Here is a 17,330-nt window from a genome sequence, read left to right on the forward strand (position 1 = left end):
AATGACTAATAGGCTTAACTCTTGTTTGTCTGCACCACAGTTCCCGTTCGTTCCGTGCCGTAGCCGGATACGTATTGCACACTAGTAGACACCGTAATCTGACGTATCTAACACACCACTATTGTAACTCGTCGTCGAAGGACCTTTCAAGTGCCTGATGGCCAGGGGAGCTCTTACACGGCACGGATACACAGTGATGCTCGCCCATCAAAGTGTACAACGATCGAGTTTGCTTAAGTGTCTGGGTACCTACACACCAGACACGATGCGATGGCCACGGATCCACACAAGGCACATCACATGCAGAAAGCTTTACCAGATTCTGACACATACCACACACATGCAACTCGTCGTCGAAGGGGCGTTCAAAGTGCCTTACGGCTAGGGGAGATCTAGCTCGGCACGGAGACACAGTGATGGTCGCCCATCAAAGTGTACAACGATCGAGTTTGCTTTCCGCGCAAGCGTTCTAAGTGTCTGGGTATCTAAGCACCAGACACAATGCAATGGCCACGGATCCACACAAGGCACATCACATGCAGAAAGCTTCACCAGATTCTGACACATACCACACTCTTGTAACTCGTCGTCGAAGGGGCGTTCAAAGTGCCTTACGGCTAGGGGGGATCTAGCACGGCACGGAGACACAGTGATGGTTGCCCATCAAAGTGTACAACGATCGAGTTTGCTTTCCGCGCAAGCGTTCTAAGTGTCTGGGTATCTAAGCACCAGACACAATGCAATGGCCACGGATCCACACAAGGCACATCACATGCAGAAAGCTTCACCAGATTCTGACACATACCACACACATGCAACTCGTCGTCGAAGGGGCGTTCAAGTGCCTTACGGCTAGGGGAGATCTAGCTCGGCACGGAGACACAGTGATGGTCACCCATCAAAGTGTACAACGAACGAGTTGGCTTTCAACAAATTCTGACACATAGCAAGCGAGCGACCGAGCTACACCGAAGGCAGCTCATGGTTGGTCACTCGCGGACGATCATCAGTAATGATCCTTCCGCAGGTTCACCTACGGAAACCTTGTTACGACTTTTACTTCCTCTAAATCATCAAGTTCGGTCAACTTCAGCCATGCCAGCTGCAGCTCACGAAGGAACCGCGGAAGGTAAGCCTCCAGAAACCTCACTAAATAATCCATCGGTAGTAGCGACGGGCGGTGTGTACAAAGGGCAGGGACGTAATCAGCACTAGCTAATGACTAGTGCTTACTAGAAATTCCAGGTTCATGGGGACCGTTGCAGTCCCCAATCCCGACTAGATGGGCATTTTAGTGATTTCCCGTTCCTCTCGGAATGGGGGCGCCTATTGGCGAGAACACGCTGCGACCCACATTGTAGCACGCGTGCAGCCCAGAACATCTAAGGGCATCACGGACCTGTTATCGCTCATTCTCAGCTTGCTAAACACAAGTTGTCCCGCTAAGCAGGGCAAACGTAGCCGACGACCGCCCGTGAAGGCGCCGCCCGGCTGTAACGTCAGGTGCGCCCGGAGGCGCACTGCTGACAGCGTTCTAGTTAGCATGTTTGAGTCACGTTCGTTATCGGAATTAACCAGACAAATCATTCCACGAACTAAGAACGGCCATGCACCACTACCCTTAAATTTGAGAAAGAGCTATCAATCTGTCTTACCTCGATAAGTTTGGACCTGGTAAATTTTCCCGTGTTGAGTCAAATTAAGCCGCAAGCTCCACTTCTTGTGGTGCCCTTCCGTCAATTCCTTTAAGTTTCAACTTTGCAACCATACTTCCCCCGGAACCCGATTTTGGTTTCCCGGAAGCGACTGAGAGCACCGAATAGGGGTAGCGTCTCCCAATTGCTAATTGGCATCGTTTACGGTTAGAACTAGGGCGGTATCTAATCGCCTTCGATCCTCTAACTTTCGTTCTTGATTAAAGAAAGCATCCATGGCAAACGCTTTCGCTTCAGTTGGTCCTACGACGGTCTACGAATTTCACCTCTCGCGCCGTAATACCAATGCCCCCAACTACTTCTGTTAATCATTACCTCTAGGTTTCTGACAAACCAACGAAATCGTATAAACCGAGGTCATATTCCATTATTCCATGCAAGATTATTCTCGGCCAACGCCAACCCCACGGGGGGGCCGGACGCTTTGTCTTAGCCTGCTTTGAGCACTCTAATTTGTTCAAGGTAAATGTGAGTATCTTGAGCACCATGAGGAGCCCGTGCCGGAGTTAACCGGTAGCACGGTACTCGTTCACAGAGTAACGCCCAAGTACACCATTGTGAGTCGCAGCCGTGAGCGCGCGCACGAACGGCCCCGGCGTGTAACCGGGCGCCCGTGGCGGTCACGTGTCTGGACGGGCAATCAACTTCGAACGTTTTAACCGCAACAACTTTAATATACGCTAGTGGAGCTGGAATTACCGCGGCTGCTGGCACCAGACTTGCCCTCCACTTGATCCTTGTTGAAGGATTTATACTCAACTCATTCCAATTATGGACCATCGTTAGAGAGGTCCATATTGTTATTTCTCGTCACTACCTCCCCGTACTGGGATTGGGTAATTTACGCGCCTGCTGCCTTCCTTGGATGTGGTAGCCATTTCTCAGGCTCCCTCTCCGGAATCGAACCCTGATTCCCCGTTACCCGTCGCAACCATGGTAGTCCTCTACACTACCATCAATAGTTGATAGGGCAGACATTTGAAAGATCTGTCGTCAGTCGACAAGCGACCATACGATCTGCGTCCTTATCCAGACTTCAACTCAAGCCGCCCGGAGGCGATTGGTTTAACTAATAAGTGCACCAGTTCAGCTACCCGCGAGGGCAACAGTCCCGGCATGTTGCATGTATTAGCTCTGGATTTTCCACAGTTATCCAAGTAACTAGTGGTAGGATGATCTTGTGAATTATAGCTGTTATACTGAGCCTTATGCGGTTTCACATTCATTTATGTTTGTACTTAGACATGCATGGCTTAACCTTTGAGACAAGCGTATATTACTGGTAGGATCAACCAGAATTCGTTCCACTACAGACACACACTCGCTTAGTGGGAAATAAATTTCCACACAACTCTCTCTCTCTAGAACCATATGGAATGGCTCTTTGGTGTTGGGTAAGGCACCAATTTGTTGGGGTGTAACGGTCACCACCAACTTTAAGTTTGTTAGGGCACAACGGAAACCACTAACTAAACTTTAGGAAACTAAATTTCCTCACACATTATCTCTCACCATATTAGCACTAGGTGCTATCCACGATTGTACAACGTTTCAACTCTTGAATCGACCGTAGGGCCGCGGAATTGCTTCCGGGCCCCTATTCTCGCTATTAATTGTTCATCTCTTTCAATACATCGAGTTCGTTCCATTGGGTAGTTCGCATGGCGAACGTTTTGATGCAGCCCCCTGGGGGACCACGGCACTTTACACCGGGTATGGTGTATGCGCAACCTACAGATAACAATAAACCCCTTATGCGTGTGTAAACCGATGTTGGGCTGCTCAACATCTTTCATGGTTACATCACTTGCACCAGAACCCACGGTGCCGATTTGGTAATATGTTGTACATTTACTCTCAAGATGTACGCTTCGGCCCCTTATTCAGGGGCTCAAGCTATTACCAGCAAGAACAATCCTCATCCAGACTTGAACTCGAAACACCCGCAGGCGAACGGTTTAACTAATAAGTGCACCAGTCTTGAATCCATGCGTCGGTGGAAACAATGCCGGCGTGTTGCATGTATTAGCTCTGAACTTAGCGAGTGATTGCCTTGCAGCTGTCATACTGAGCGTAGAGCGTGATTATCGCTCACTTGAACCATGTTGAATGGCTCTTTGGTGTAGGGTAAGGCACCAATTTGTTGGGGCGTAACGGTCACCACCAACTTAAGACTTGCTTATAGGTATTTCAACGTTTTCAACTCTTAAATCGACCGTGTTTCATTATCATCTCTTCTTCTTATTAAATGCATAGAGTTCGTTCCATTGGGTAGTTCGCGTGGCGAACGGTTTGATGCAGCCCCCCGGGGGGGACCACGGCACTTTACACCGGGCATGGTGTATGCGCAACCTACAGATCACCAATATATTTGTGATCGATAATGCACACTTCTTACACGACTGACCAGTCGACAGCGCTGCCTTCCTATTATGCGTGTGTAAACCGATGTTGGGCTGCTCAACATCTTTCACGGTTACATCACTTGCACCCGAACCCATGGTGCCGATTTGGTAATATGTTGTACATGGTCTCAAGATGTACGCTTCGACCCCTTATTCAGGGGCTCAAGCTATTACCAGCAAGATCAATCCTCATCCAGACTTGAACTCGAAACACCCGGAGGCGAACGGTTTAACTAATAAGTGCACCAGTCTTGAATCCATGCGTCGGTGGAAACAATGCCGGCATGTTGCATGTATTAGCTCTGAACATAGCGAGTGATTGCCTTGTAGCTGTCGAACTGAGCGTAGAATGTGATTATCGCTCACTTGAAAGGGTCAAGCCCTTTCGAGTCGTCCGGTTTTTACGCCAGACGACTCGGTTCACCATCTTTCGGGAAGGGACCGTCTCGGTCGCAAGCTGCTCCGGTCCCCAAACAACCTGCGACAAATGATAGGAAATGCCGACATCAATACGTGTTCAGTTTGGTTTATCGCTCATAGGTCTTTTTGACCATCGATCCCTGATTATAACTCTCAATTAAACAGTCAGGAGAGTAAGGCATGCCCATCGATATCTCATCGACAGGCGATACCGCAAGAACGGCCAACGACACATCAGGTGATCGATTATTGCTACGACTTTTGCTTAATCGTTTCCACTCCTTAGAGAAAGAAACCCCCGGGGACCGTCTCGGTCGCAAGCTGCTCCGGTCCCTAAACAACCTGCGACAAATGATAGGAAATGCCGACATCAATATGTGTTCAGTTTGGTTTATCGCTCATTGGTCTGTTTGACCATCGATCCCTGATTAAACTCTCAGTAATCCAGTCGGGAGAGTAAGGCATGCCCATCGATATCTCATCGACAGGCGATACCGCTTGAACGGCCAACGACACATCAGAGGATCGTATCTTGCTACAACTTTTGCTTAATCGTTTCTTCTCCTTGGAGAAAGAAACCCCCGGGGACCGTCTCGGTCGCAAGCTGCTCCGGTCCCTAAACAACCTGCGACAAATGATAGGAAAAGCCGACATCAATACGTGTTCAGTTTGGTTTATCGCTCATTGGTCTTGTTTGACCATCGATCCCTGATTAATACTCTCAATTAGAAGGTCGGTAGAGTAAGGCATGCCCATCGATATCTCATCGACAGGCGATACCGCATGAACGGCCAACGACACATCAGAGGATCGTATCTTGCTACAACTCTTGCTTAATAGTTTCCACTCCTTGGAGAAAGAAACCCCCGGGGACCGTCTCGGCCGCAAGTTGCTCCGGTCCCTAAACAACCTGCGGCATCAAATGATAGGAAAAGCCGACATCAATACGTGTTCAGTTTGGTTTATCGCTCATAGGTCTGTTTGACCATCGATCCTAGAATTCAACTTTCGAGTAAGGCATGCCCGTCGATATCTCATCGATAGGCGATACCGGTAGAACGGCCAACGACACACATCTAGGATCGCATTTACTCTTCCTTGGATGGATAACCAATACCCTAGGACCGTTTCATCGCGAGCTGCTCCGGTCCTCAAACAACTCGCGAACCACCGATAGGATGATATTAGGAATGGCCGACTTTCATCCTTTAACTCTCAGTTCTGCTTACCAAAACATAGGTACTTGGACCTTAAAGACCACTATATGTTCCCCGATCGGGGGCAATCGGAACGTCTATCCATCATCAACATCGTTTCACTCATTCCGAACCACCAAATTGGACAGGCAGTACCATATTCACCAACCGATTGCTTCAACTTCGCAAACTGTATGGTAAGTTCTACTAATTTCACATCTTACCATCGACTAATAGTGCATAAATCCACTTGGAAATCACTTTTCCTTGGTCCTCGGACCTTCTACGACAACGTCCAACAAATATCCGAAGTCGTTTCCCAACTTAGACCAAGCATTTCGTATCTTTACTTCTAATCGATTTTTTCTCTCATAATTGACGATCAAAATCTAAAAACCACATTTTGAGCCAGAAGCAGTCGTCCGATCGTCCTGGGGGTAGTCTCAATCGATTTAGAAGGGCCCAATTCATAAAGATACGTACTCAGTCAAATTCATGCTTCTGGCTCACCTACCCCCTATATAGAAAACGAAAGCGTACAGGCGTGGAAAACGTGCCATTTTTCTCCATCACGGACTTTTTTTTTCTCGTTGCACCGACTCTAGTAAAAAAGTGAAATTTTTTACTAGTTACCAACTTTTGCAAATTATCATCGGATATCACTTTTCATGGTCTATAGTAAGTTCTTATCACGTTTTAGTAGTTTTTGAAAAAAAAATTTTTTTGAACTTTTCAAAATTTTTCAAAACAAAGTTTTTGTAGGCGGTTTTGTGTATGGAGGGTTACTAGTCTCGGGGTCACTGTTTGACCAAAAAACCACTATATATCATTCGAAAGGTAATTTCAAGGGCTACAAAAAATTGTTCTACGGCACCCCCCTCCGACGTCTAGTATTCGAGTTATTGGCCAAAAACCATCACTTGAGCGATTTTTCGTTCAGGGTACCCGACTCTAGTAAAAAAGTGAAATTTTTCTCGATTGACCAAGTGTTGCAAATGACCATCGGATTTCACTTTTTATGGTCTATAGTGAGTTCTGATCACGATTTGGTACTTTTTGAAAAAATTTTTTTGACGCACTTTTCAAAATTTTGCAAAACCAAAACTTTTTAGGCGGTTTTGTGTATGGAGGGTTACTAGTCTCGGGGTCACTGTTTGACCAAAAAACCACTATATATCATTCGAAAGGTAATTTCAAGGGCTACAAAAAATTGTTCTACGGCACCCCCCTCCGACGTCTAGTATTCGAGTTATTGGCCAAAAACCGCAACTATAGCGGTTTTTCGTACAGGGTACCCGACTCTAGTAAAATGATGCGATTTTTACTAGTCTAGGAACTTTTTGGTCAAAAAATCAAGTATATGTCATTCGATAGATAATTTCAAGGGCTACCAAAAATTGTTCCACGACACCCCCCTGCGACGTCTAGTATTCGAGTTATTAGCCAAAAACCGCAACTTAAGCGGTTTTTCGTCCAGGGTACCCGACTCTAGTAAAATGATGCGATTTTTACTAGTCTAGGGAACTTTTTGGCCAAAAATCAAGTATATGTCATTCGATAGATAATTTCAAGGGCTACCAAAAATTGTTCCACGACACCCCCCTCCGACGTCTAGTATTAGAGTTATTAGCCAAAAACCGCAACTATAGCGGTTTTTCGTCCAGGGTACCCGACTCTAGTAAAATGATGCGATTTTTACTAGTCTAGGGAACTTTTTGGCCAAAAATCAAGTATATGTCATTCGATAGATAATTTCAAGGGCTACCAAAAATTGTTCCACGACACCCCCCTGCGACGTCTAGTATTCGAGTTATTAGCCAAAAACCGCAATTATAGCGGTTTTTCGTCCAGGGTACCCGACTCTAGTAAAATGATGCGATTTTTACTAGTCTAGGGAACTTTTTGGCCAAAAATCAAGTATATGTCATTCGATAGATAATTTCAAGGGCTACCAAAAATTGTTCCACGACACCCCCCTGCGACGTCTAGTATTCGAGTTATTAGCCAAAAACCGCAATTATAGCGGTTTTTCGTCCAGGGTACCCGACTCTAGTAAAATGATGCGATTTTTACTAGTCTAGGGAACTTTTTGGCCAAAAATCAAGTATATGTCATTCGATAGATAATTTCAAGGGCTACCAAAAATTGTTCCATGACACCCCCCTGCGACGTCTAGTATTCGAGTTATGGGCCAAAAACCATTCATACTTGAGCATTTTGCTCATTTTGCCTGTACGGGTACCGGGGACTAGTAAAATCAGGCCAATTTTACTAGAGTAGGGGTCCTTTTTGGTCAAAAAAACAACTTTTGCTCGTTCGATAGGGAATCGATAGGGCAACAAAAAATCGTTCTACGACCCCCCCTTCCGATGTCTAGTATTCGAGTTATGGGCCAAAAACAGTTTATAGCTAATTTTTCACTCGATTTTTCACCAAGTATCGCACATTACTCCGGTTCTATACGTTGGATCGTCAATCTTTAAGATTTTATGGGTAGTTCCAACTGTTTGCTACATTTCATCCATACATCACCAACCGATTCAATGTCTGTGCTAGAAGTTATTAGAGGAATAAAAAAATTTACCCTTGGCTTTGGACCGTACAATTTTACCCATTTTTGGCCCATATTTGCCCCATAGCTCCGCCGGTATCCAAGATATGGCCACACTTTCTTCTGGCCATGGGTAGATGGCACTTGTGGCTAGATTTCTTCCATGCACCACTAATCGCTACCATGTCTGTGGCCGGAGCTATTCACGAAAGCGCCTCGCGCACTTGGTCGGATTTTTGGTCCAACTTGCACCATTTTTGGCCCATATTTGCCCCATAGCTCCGCCGGTATCCAAGATATGGCCACACTTTCTTCTGGCCATGGGTAGATGGCACTTGTGGCTAGATTTCTTCCATGCACTACTAATCGCTACCATGTCTCTGGCCGGAGCTATTCACGAAAGCGCCTCGCGCACTTGGTCGGATTTTTGGTCCAACTTGCACCATTTTTGGCCCATATTTGCCCCATAGCTCCGCCGGTATCCAAGATATGGCCACACTTTCTTCTGGCCATGGGTAGATGGCACTTGTGGCTAGATTTCTTCCATGCACCACTAATCGCTACCATGTCTGTGGCCGGAGCTATTCACGAAAGCGCCTCGCGCACTTGGTCGGATTTTTGGTCCACCTGGCACCATTGTTGGCCCGTATTTGCCCCATAGCTCCGCCGGTATCCAAGATATGGCCACACTTTCTTCTGGCCATGGGTAGATGGCACTTGTGGCTAGATTTCTTCCATGCACTACTAATCGCTACCATGTCTCTGGCCGGAGCTATTCACGAAAGCGCCTCGCGCACTTGGTCGGATTTTTGGTCCAACTTGCACCATTTTTGGCCCATATTTGCCCCATAGCTCCGCCGGTATCCAAGATATGGCCACACTTTCTTCTGGCCATGGGTAGATGGCACTTGTGGCTAGATTTCTTCCATGCACCACTAATCGCTACCATGTCTGTGGCCGGAGCTATTCACGAAAGCGCCTCGCGCACTTGGTCGGATTTTTGGTCCACCTGGCACCATTGTTGGCCCGTATTTGCCCCATAGCTCCGCCGGTATCCAAGATATGGCCACACTTTGTTCTGGCCATGGGTAGATGGCACTTGTGGCTAGATTTCTTCCATGCACCACTAATCGCTACCATGTCTCTGGCCGGAGCTATTCGACGAACAACCATCGCATTTACCTAGGTACTTTTTCGGATTTTTGGTCCAACTTGCACCATTTTTGGCCCATATTTGCCCCATAGCTCCGCCGGTATCCAAGATATGGCCACACTTTCTTCTGGCCATGGGTAGATGGCACTTGTGGCTAGATTTCTTCCATGCACCACTAATCGCTACCATGTCTCTGGCCGGAGCTATTCGACGAACAACCATCGCATTTACCTAGGTACTTTTTCGGATTTTTGGTCCAACTTGCACCATTTTTGGCCCATATTTGCCCCATAGCTCCGCCGGTATCCAAGATATGGCCACACTTTCTTCTGGCCATGGGTAGATGGCACTTGTGGCTAGATTTCTTCCATGCACCACTAATCGCTACCATGTCTGTGGCCGGAGCTATTCGACGAACAACCATCGCATTCACCTTCCCGTTGCACTTCTTCGGGAATTTGGTGCAACCAAGTTTTCACTATAACTTGGTCATTTTCCGTCCATCGGACATGCGGTTTTGGGTGTCGATACTTGACACCGCGCGCTACAATATGTTCCTCCACGACCATGTGGTCCGATGCTTCCAACAGGAGCTATTCGAGGAGTACCGATTTTTCACCATTAAAAATGCTCGTTTTTGCACCAACTTTTGCCTATAACTCAGGCTGTATCGATCGGATCTTCAATCTTGAAAAAGTTTTGGATAGGTGGCATCAAATGCTACATTTCGTTCTTCCACGTCAACTTTGTCCGATGTCTAGCAAAAAAGTTATTCGCGAACCAAGTCCAGAACCCATGCAATGGCTGCCCACATTGCATACATCACGGCGGTTAACTCTCGTTACTCTATACCGAGGACTTGGTACTTTTTCAGGCATTCGTTGCTACTTCTCGGTTCATGATATTCGTTTACGGTCTTCACTAGGGCATTTGGTGCTCCTTATCGGTTCATGATATTCGTTTACGGTCTTCACTAGGGCATTTGGTGCTCCTTATCGGTTCATGATATTCGTTTACGGTCTTCACTAGGGCATTTGGTGCTCCTTATCGGTTCATGATATTCGTTTACGGTCTTCACTAGGGCATTTGGTGCTCCTTATCGGTTCATGATATTCGTTTACGGTCTTCACTAGGGCATTTGGTGCTCCTTATCGGTTCATGATATTCGTTTACGGTCTTCACTAGGGCATTTGGTGCTCCTTATCGGTTCATGATATTCGTTTACGGTCTTCACTAGGGCATTTGGTGCTCCTTATCGGTTCATGATATTCGTTTACGGTCTTCACTAGGGCATTTGGTAATGGGCTTCCCACTTTCTACTGATCGATCCATACTCACTTGCGTGCACCTAGCCTAGGAAGGTTTCCTATGGCTTCCCATCTTTCTACTGATCGATCCATACTCACTTGCGTGCACCTAGCCTAGGAAGGTTTCCTTGGGCTTCCCATCTTTCTACTGATCGATCCATACTCACTTGCGTGCACCTAGCCTAGGAAGGTTTCCTATGGCTTCCCATCTTTCTACTGATCGATCCATACTCACTTGCGTGCACCTAGCCTAGGAAGGTTTCCTATGGCTTCCCATCTTTCTACTGATCGATCCATACTCACTTGCGTGCACCTAGCCTAGGAAGGTTTCCCTTTGGTACCGACTTCCATCTACGCACTCGATATAACCTAGGTACTTGGTACCGATGATGGTTAACACTCAAGCATTTCTTGCATCCTGCGTGCAAGGTACCAATTTTCACTTCTCAGGTGCGTTTATGAGCCCGCATTAATCCAATATCGCTCTGATGGCCTTTCTTATTATTTCATCCGATAGCCCTTGCCAAAAGCTACCAAAAGTTCCTCCACGGCCATGTGCTCCGACGCTTAGTTTAGGAAATATTCGAAAAAATTCAAAATAGGAAGCATTTTCTTATTGGAAAATCACCTTAAATCGATGGCCATTTTTTGGGCAAAAACTTTAACGTCTTCCCGACTTTGCGGGAATTGCGAATTTTAGGCACCCAGAGAAAATCTTTTACTTTAAGGGGGCGGCCGCGAAGTTGCCCAAAGTCTCGGACACAAAAATTCTCAAGTTCCCCACTCTAGTAAATCGCCCTATGAGTATCTCCTGGCCCGCGAGCTCTGCGAGCGGGCCAGCTTCGGCGATTTTTGCCTTTTCGCCTAGGCGGTTCTTCTACGAAATTGGTCCACAGCTTTTGCTCAGAAAGCTAGCATTTGTTGCAACAGTTAGGTACTTGGTACCACATTTTGGTATCCATTTGGGCATTTGTGGCAACTACTCGGTACTTTGGCCCACATTTCGCTCTACTCGGGCTTCTATGGTGGTACTTGTCGGTACTTCTGGCCAACTTAGGCCAATTGGGTGCAACTTGTGGGTACTCTGTGGGTACTTTAGGGCGTATTGTGTCTTTCGGGTGAACCTTCGCTATACTTCATGGGTACTGATGGCCAACTTAGGAACATTCAGTGCAACCTTTGGGCCTAAGGAAATTTGTCCAACTCTTTGGACTTAGAAAATTTTCTGGACTTAGAAAATTTTCTGGACTTGTAAAAATTTTCAAATGTTCAATTTGGCCCACATTTCGCTCTACTCGGGCCTCTATGGTGCTACTTGGCGGTACTTTTGGCCAACTTAGGCCAATTGGGTGCTCTTTGTGGGTACTCTATCGGTACTTTTGGCCAACTTAGGCCAATGGGGTGCTATATGTGGGTGCTCTATCGGTACTTTTGGCCATGTTAGGCCCATTCGGTGCTATTTGTGGGTACTCTATCGGTACTTTTGGCCATGTTAGGCCCATTCGGTGCTATTTGTGGGTACTCTATCAGTACTTTTGGCCAACTTAGGCCAACTCAGTGCTACTTGTGGGTACTCTATCGGTACTTTTGGCCAACTTAGGCCAACGCGGTGCTATTTGTGGGTACTCTATCGGTACTTTTGGCCAACTTAGGCCCATTCGGTGCTATTTGTGGGTACTCTATCGGTACTTTTGGCCAACATAGGCCAATTGGGTGCTACTTGTGGGTGCTCTATCGGTACTTTTGGCCAACTTAGGCCAACTGGGTGCTATTTGTGGGTACTCTATCGGTACTTTTGGCCAACATAGGCCAATTGGGTGCTACTTTTGGGTGCTCTATCGGTACTTTTGGCCAACTTAGGCCAACTGGGTGCTATTTGTGGGTACTCTATCGGTACTTTTGGCCAACTTAGGCCAACTCAGTGCTTCTTGTGGGTACTCTATCGGTACTTTTGGCCAACTTAGGCCCATTCGGTGCTATTTGTGGGTACTCTATCGGTACTTTTGGCCAACTTAGGCCAACTCAGTGCTACTTGTGGGTACTCTATCGGTACTTTTGGCCAACTTAGGCCAATTGGGTGCTCTTTGTGGGTGCTCTATCGGTACTTTGGGACATATTATGTCCTTCGGGTGAACCTTCTCGATACCTCATGGGTACTTGTGGCCAACTTAGGAAAATTCAGTGCAACCTATGGGCCTTTGGAAATTGTTCCAACACTTTGGACTTAGAAAATTTTCTGGACTTAGAAAATTTTTTGGACTTAGAAAAATTTTCAACTTCTGTATCTTCTTCATCATGTTCCATTTTGTGGGACTTAGAAAATTTTCTGGACTTAGAAAATTTTTTGGACTTAGGAAATTTTTCAACAGTTGTAAAATTTTTGTTCCTTCTTTGAAGAAGAATACTTTCCACTATTAGCTTCTTTCTCTTTTTCTTCTTAGTTGTCTTCTTATTTTCGGTCCGAGAGCGCCGACACTTGTAAAATTATCTAAGTCCGAAGACTTTTGGAATGAACCAAAAGTCAACGAACACAATACATCAACCCTATCAACATCAAGTGGCAACCCGAAGGAAGCGCAGCGGCCAGCCCATGTACAACGCGAAGTTGTAGCATGCAACCAACCAACCGCTAACCTCCAACGGCACTCAATGTATTCGTTACACATGGGCGCACCTGCACCACACTGTCGTGACCATCCAACGAGCCGTCGGTTCGGTCGTGTGTTACAAGCACCCCATCACATAGGCATAGAGTCACCACACAGTGTTCTTCAACACTCTCGTCACATGGTGCAAGTCACGGTACGCACCACCAATGTGCACTGGTTGGCCAATTCCAGCACACACGGGGCGCGCACGCGCAAGCACTAACCACCAAGCATGGGTCGCCTGAGAGGATCGATGCGAACGCATCTCTACAACTTGAAGCTCCCAGCCTGTAGTCCCGTCGTTTGCGGGCGGTCGTAGGTGTCGAAACTAGTGATATCCACAGTCGGCAAGCTCGTCCACCGGTGTTCCCAACATGTATGGTACTAACACGTGCAGCGCGAACCCGCCCTTTGCGGCCTAGTAGTAAGCGGGGATGAGACGCCAGTGTGCCAATGGACAGCACGGACGGTTCTCGGAGGGTTGTTAGGCCCGCTAGCTTACGACCACCTAATGGGTATAAGAAGCGCTATCAGCTCGGATTGGATACGACCTTAGAGGCGTTCAGGCATAATCCAGCGGACGTAGCGTCATACCATAGTCCGTTCGAACTAGTATTGAGCCAGTGGTCCGTACCTGTGGTTCCTCTCGTACTGCACAGGAATTCCGTTAAGATAGCGACAAACAATGCACACCAGTAGGGTAAAACTAACCTGTCTCACGACGGTCTAAACCCAGCTCACGTTCCCTTGAAAGGGTGAACAATCCTACGCTTGGTAAATTTTGCTTTACAATGATAGGAAGAGCCGACATCGAAGGATCAAAAAGCCACGTCGCTATGAACGCTTGGCGGCCACAAGCCAGTTATCCCTGTAGTCTGAGCGAAACCTCCGAAGTGAACGGACGTGTTTTTCGAGCGCTCCCGTGCGAATTTGCGAAAAAGTGCGTTTAAAGCGAATTAGTTCGAGATTTACCCACAGGTGGCGCTGGTGTTGTTAGGAGTGATATTCCCCAGCCCCCCCAACTCGAACCATAGTGCTACGAGCGTTTTTACGGAAAACGTGAAATATTTCACGAAATATTTCATGAAATATTTCAACCTTGAAATATTTCAAAAGAGGACAAAATTTCCTTTCCGGGGAGCCGTCGGACGCCCGGATCGGACAAGTGGTTCTGGAGATATAGGGGATTGAAAAAGTTTGATAAGTAGTTCGATAACTGTTATCGAACTCCAACACCGAGTTATCAAACTTCCGGACAAATCCTTTAAAGTGGGATATCTCGGTAACCCCTCGGGCTAGAGGGACGTCCGGGGTATCGGTGGATAGGTCTCGGAGTGGAGCACCGGATCGTCACCCCCCCGCCCCACCCATATCCACCCCCTCCCCCTCAGGAGGGAAAAACCAGTGTTTTCTAGTGTCCGGTTGGTATTGCCCTCTAAAAGTGCGCGAATCGGTTGAAAAATATTGCAGAACATTAAGTGAGATTATCCCGATTCGATGAAGTGGTCTGCCGTTTCTGTGCGTTGAAAAACAACGGAGATATAAGCGCCCAAAGTTGGAGGTTTTTCGCGTTTCCGGTTTTGACTCTCGCCATACAATTTGTATGGGATTTTCCGGGGACCAGTTTTTCGTGAATAACTTCGTCAATTCTTGACGGATTTTCAAAAATAAAACATCAAAAGACGCGTATTAAAAAGACGCATCCAACGGTGTTAAGTTTGTGCGTGTGTGTGTATGCCACCGGAAGTGGTGCCCAAAAAACTAGTGTTTTTTAGTGTCCGGTTGATATTGCCCTCTAAAAGTGAGCGAATCGATTCAAAAACATTGTAAAACGTTAAGTGAGAACGTCCCGATTCGATGAAGTGGTCTGCCGTTTCTGTGCGTTGAAAAACAACGGAGATATTAGCGCCCAAAGTTGGAGGTTTTTCGCGTTTCCGGTTTCATTTCCGGCCATACAATTTGTATGGGATTTTCCGGGGACCAGTTTTTCGTGAATAACTTCGTCAATTCTTGACGGATTTTCAAAAATAAAACATCAAAAGACGCGTATTAAAAAGACGCATCCAACGGTTTAAAGTTTGTGCGTGTGTGTGTATGCCACCGGAAGTGGTTCCCAAAAAACTAGTGTTTTTTAGTATCCGGTTGGTATTGCCCTCTAAAAGTGTGCGAATCGATTTAAAAACATTGTAAAACGTTGAGTGAGAACGTCCCGATTCGATGAAGTGGTCTACCGTTTCTGTGCGTTGAAAAACAACGGAGATATTAGCGCCCAAAGTTGGAGGTTTTTCGCGTTTCCGGTTTCAAAAAGTGCGTGTAAAATCCACCACGTGTTTTCGGGCGACATCTTGAAGATTTGGCAAAGTGGAAGGCCAATATTATTTAATTAGTTATTAAATTTTTGAAATTTAATAACTCGGTCGGTTGGCCACCTGGCCACTTGGATTTTGGCATCCGGCCCTCGATTGGGGTCCTCTACACGTGTGCCAAGTCCCCCCCCGCTACTCCCAAAAACCAGGGAGTTTTTTCCGGCCTGGTTTTTGAATTTTCAAAAATCAACCCTGCAACCTGGCGCGGGTTTAATCATCGTAACAGGAGTGGCCCATCGGGACTCACCCGGGAAAATTGGCCGCAGGCCGATCGGACCGGAATTAGCCCGGAAACCGGCGAAAAGGCGAGAAAAAGGGGGTTTTTCGGGTTTTTGGAGGCCAGTTTCCTCCCACCACCCCCTCGATCCACCCACCATCGGATAGGGCTTGGCCGGGCGCGTCGATCGATCCGTGGATCGCCAGGATCGGTCCATAAACGGCTGAGTTCTGCTATCTGGAAAAATCCTTTGGTGGTGTTAGTGTGCGAGTGCATTAGTGTTAGTGCGAAAACATTTTTATTGCACAACTTCGAGAAAAGTGGGCCGATTGCGACGTTTAGCACTTCGTTGGACGCGTCTCGGCAAGACGCGTCGATACGTGCCTTCAACGGGTCAATCGGGCCCATAGTGCGGTGGCCAGAGTGCCGGACATTTTGACCGTGTGTGTGTGAAAATCGGTGGCCAAAACGTGCACCACTCCGCCAGTTTTCGTCGGATCCGGACGTGCGACACCTCCCTGGAATCGTCTTCGCGAGAGCCAGCTCTTGCCGTACCAGGGGGGGCGATCCAGTGAACGGCCCCGGAACTGGGTTTTGTGTGTGCGTGTGTGTGAGCGGAATTTTCATTTGTGCACCGTTTCGGAACCGCTGGTCCGATTTCGAAGTCCGGCACCTCGTTGCAAATGCGCCGACGAGACGCAGCTGTTGCCGTTGTTTCGGAGGCGATCCATTGAGCGGATCGGAAGATCAATTTTTAGACGAGTTAAACGCTGATTTTTGGTAAGTTTGAGAGTCCCATCAGTACCGGAACACGAGGACGCATCGACCAAAATTTTCCGGCAGTCGATCGGACCGGAAACAGCCTGGAAACCAGCGAAAAGGCGGAAAAAAGGGGGTTTTTCGGGTTTTTGGAGGCCAGTTTCCTCCCACCACCCCCTCGATCCACCCACCATCGGATAGGGCTCGGTCGGGCGCGTCGATCGATCCGTGGATCGCCAGGATCGGTCCATAAACGGCTGAGTTCTGCTATCTGGAAAAATCCGTTTGGTGGTGTTAGTGTGCGAGTGCAGTAGTGTTAGTGCGGAAAAACATTTTATTGCACAACTTCGTGAAAAGTGGACCGATTGGGACGGGTAGCACTTTGTTCGAAGCGTCTCGGCAAGACGCGTCGATACGTGTCTTCAACGGGTCAATCGGGCCCATAGTGCGGTGGCCAGAGTGCGGGACATATTCGACCGTGTGTGTGTGAAAATCGGTGGCCAAATCGTGCACCACTTCGTCAGTTTTCGTCGGATCCGGACGTGCGACACCTCCCTGGAATCGTCTTCGCGAGAGCCAGCTTTTGCCGTACC

This window comes from Anopheles funestus (assembly GCF_943734845.2).
Source record: "Anopheles funestus chromosome X unlocalized genomic scaffold, idAnoFuneDA-416_04 X_unloc_153, whole genome shotgun sequence".
NCBI classification, from domain to species: Eukaryota; Metazoa; Arthropoda; class Insecta; order Diptera; family Culicidae; genus Anopheles; species Anopheles funestus.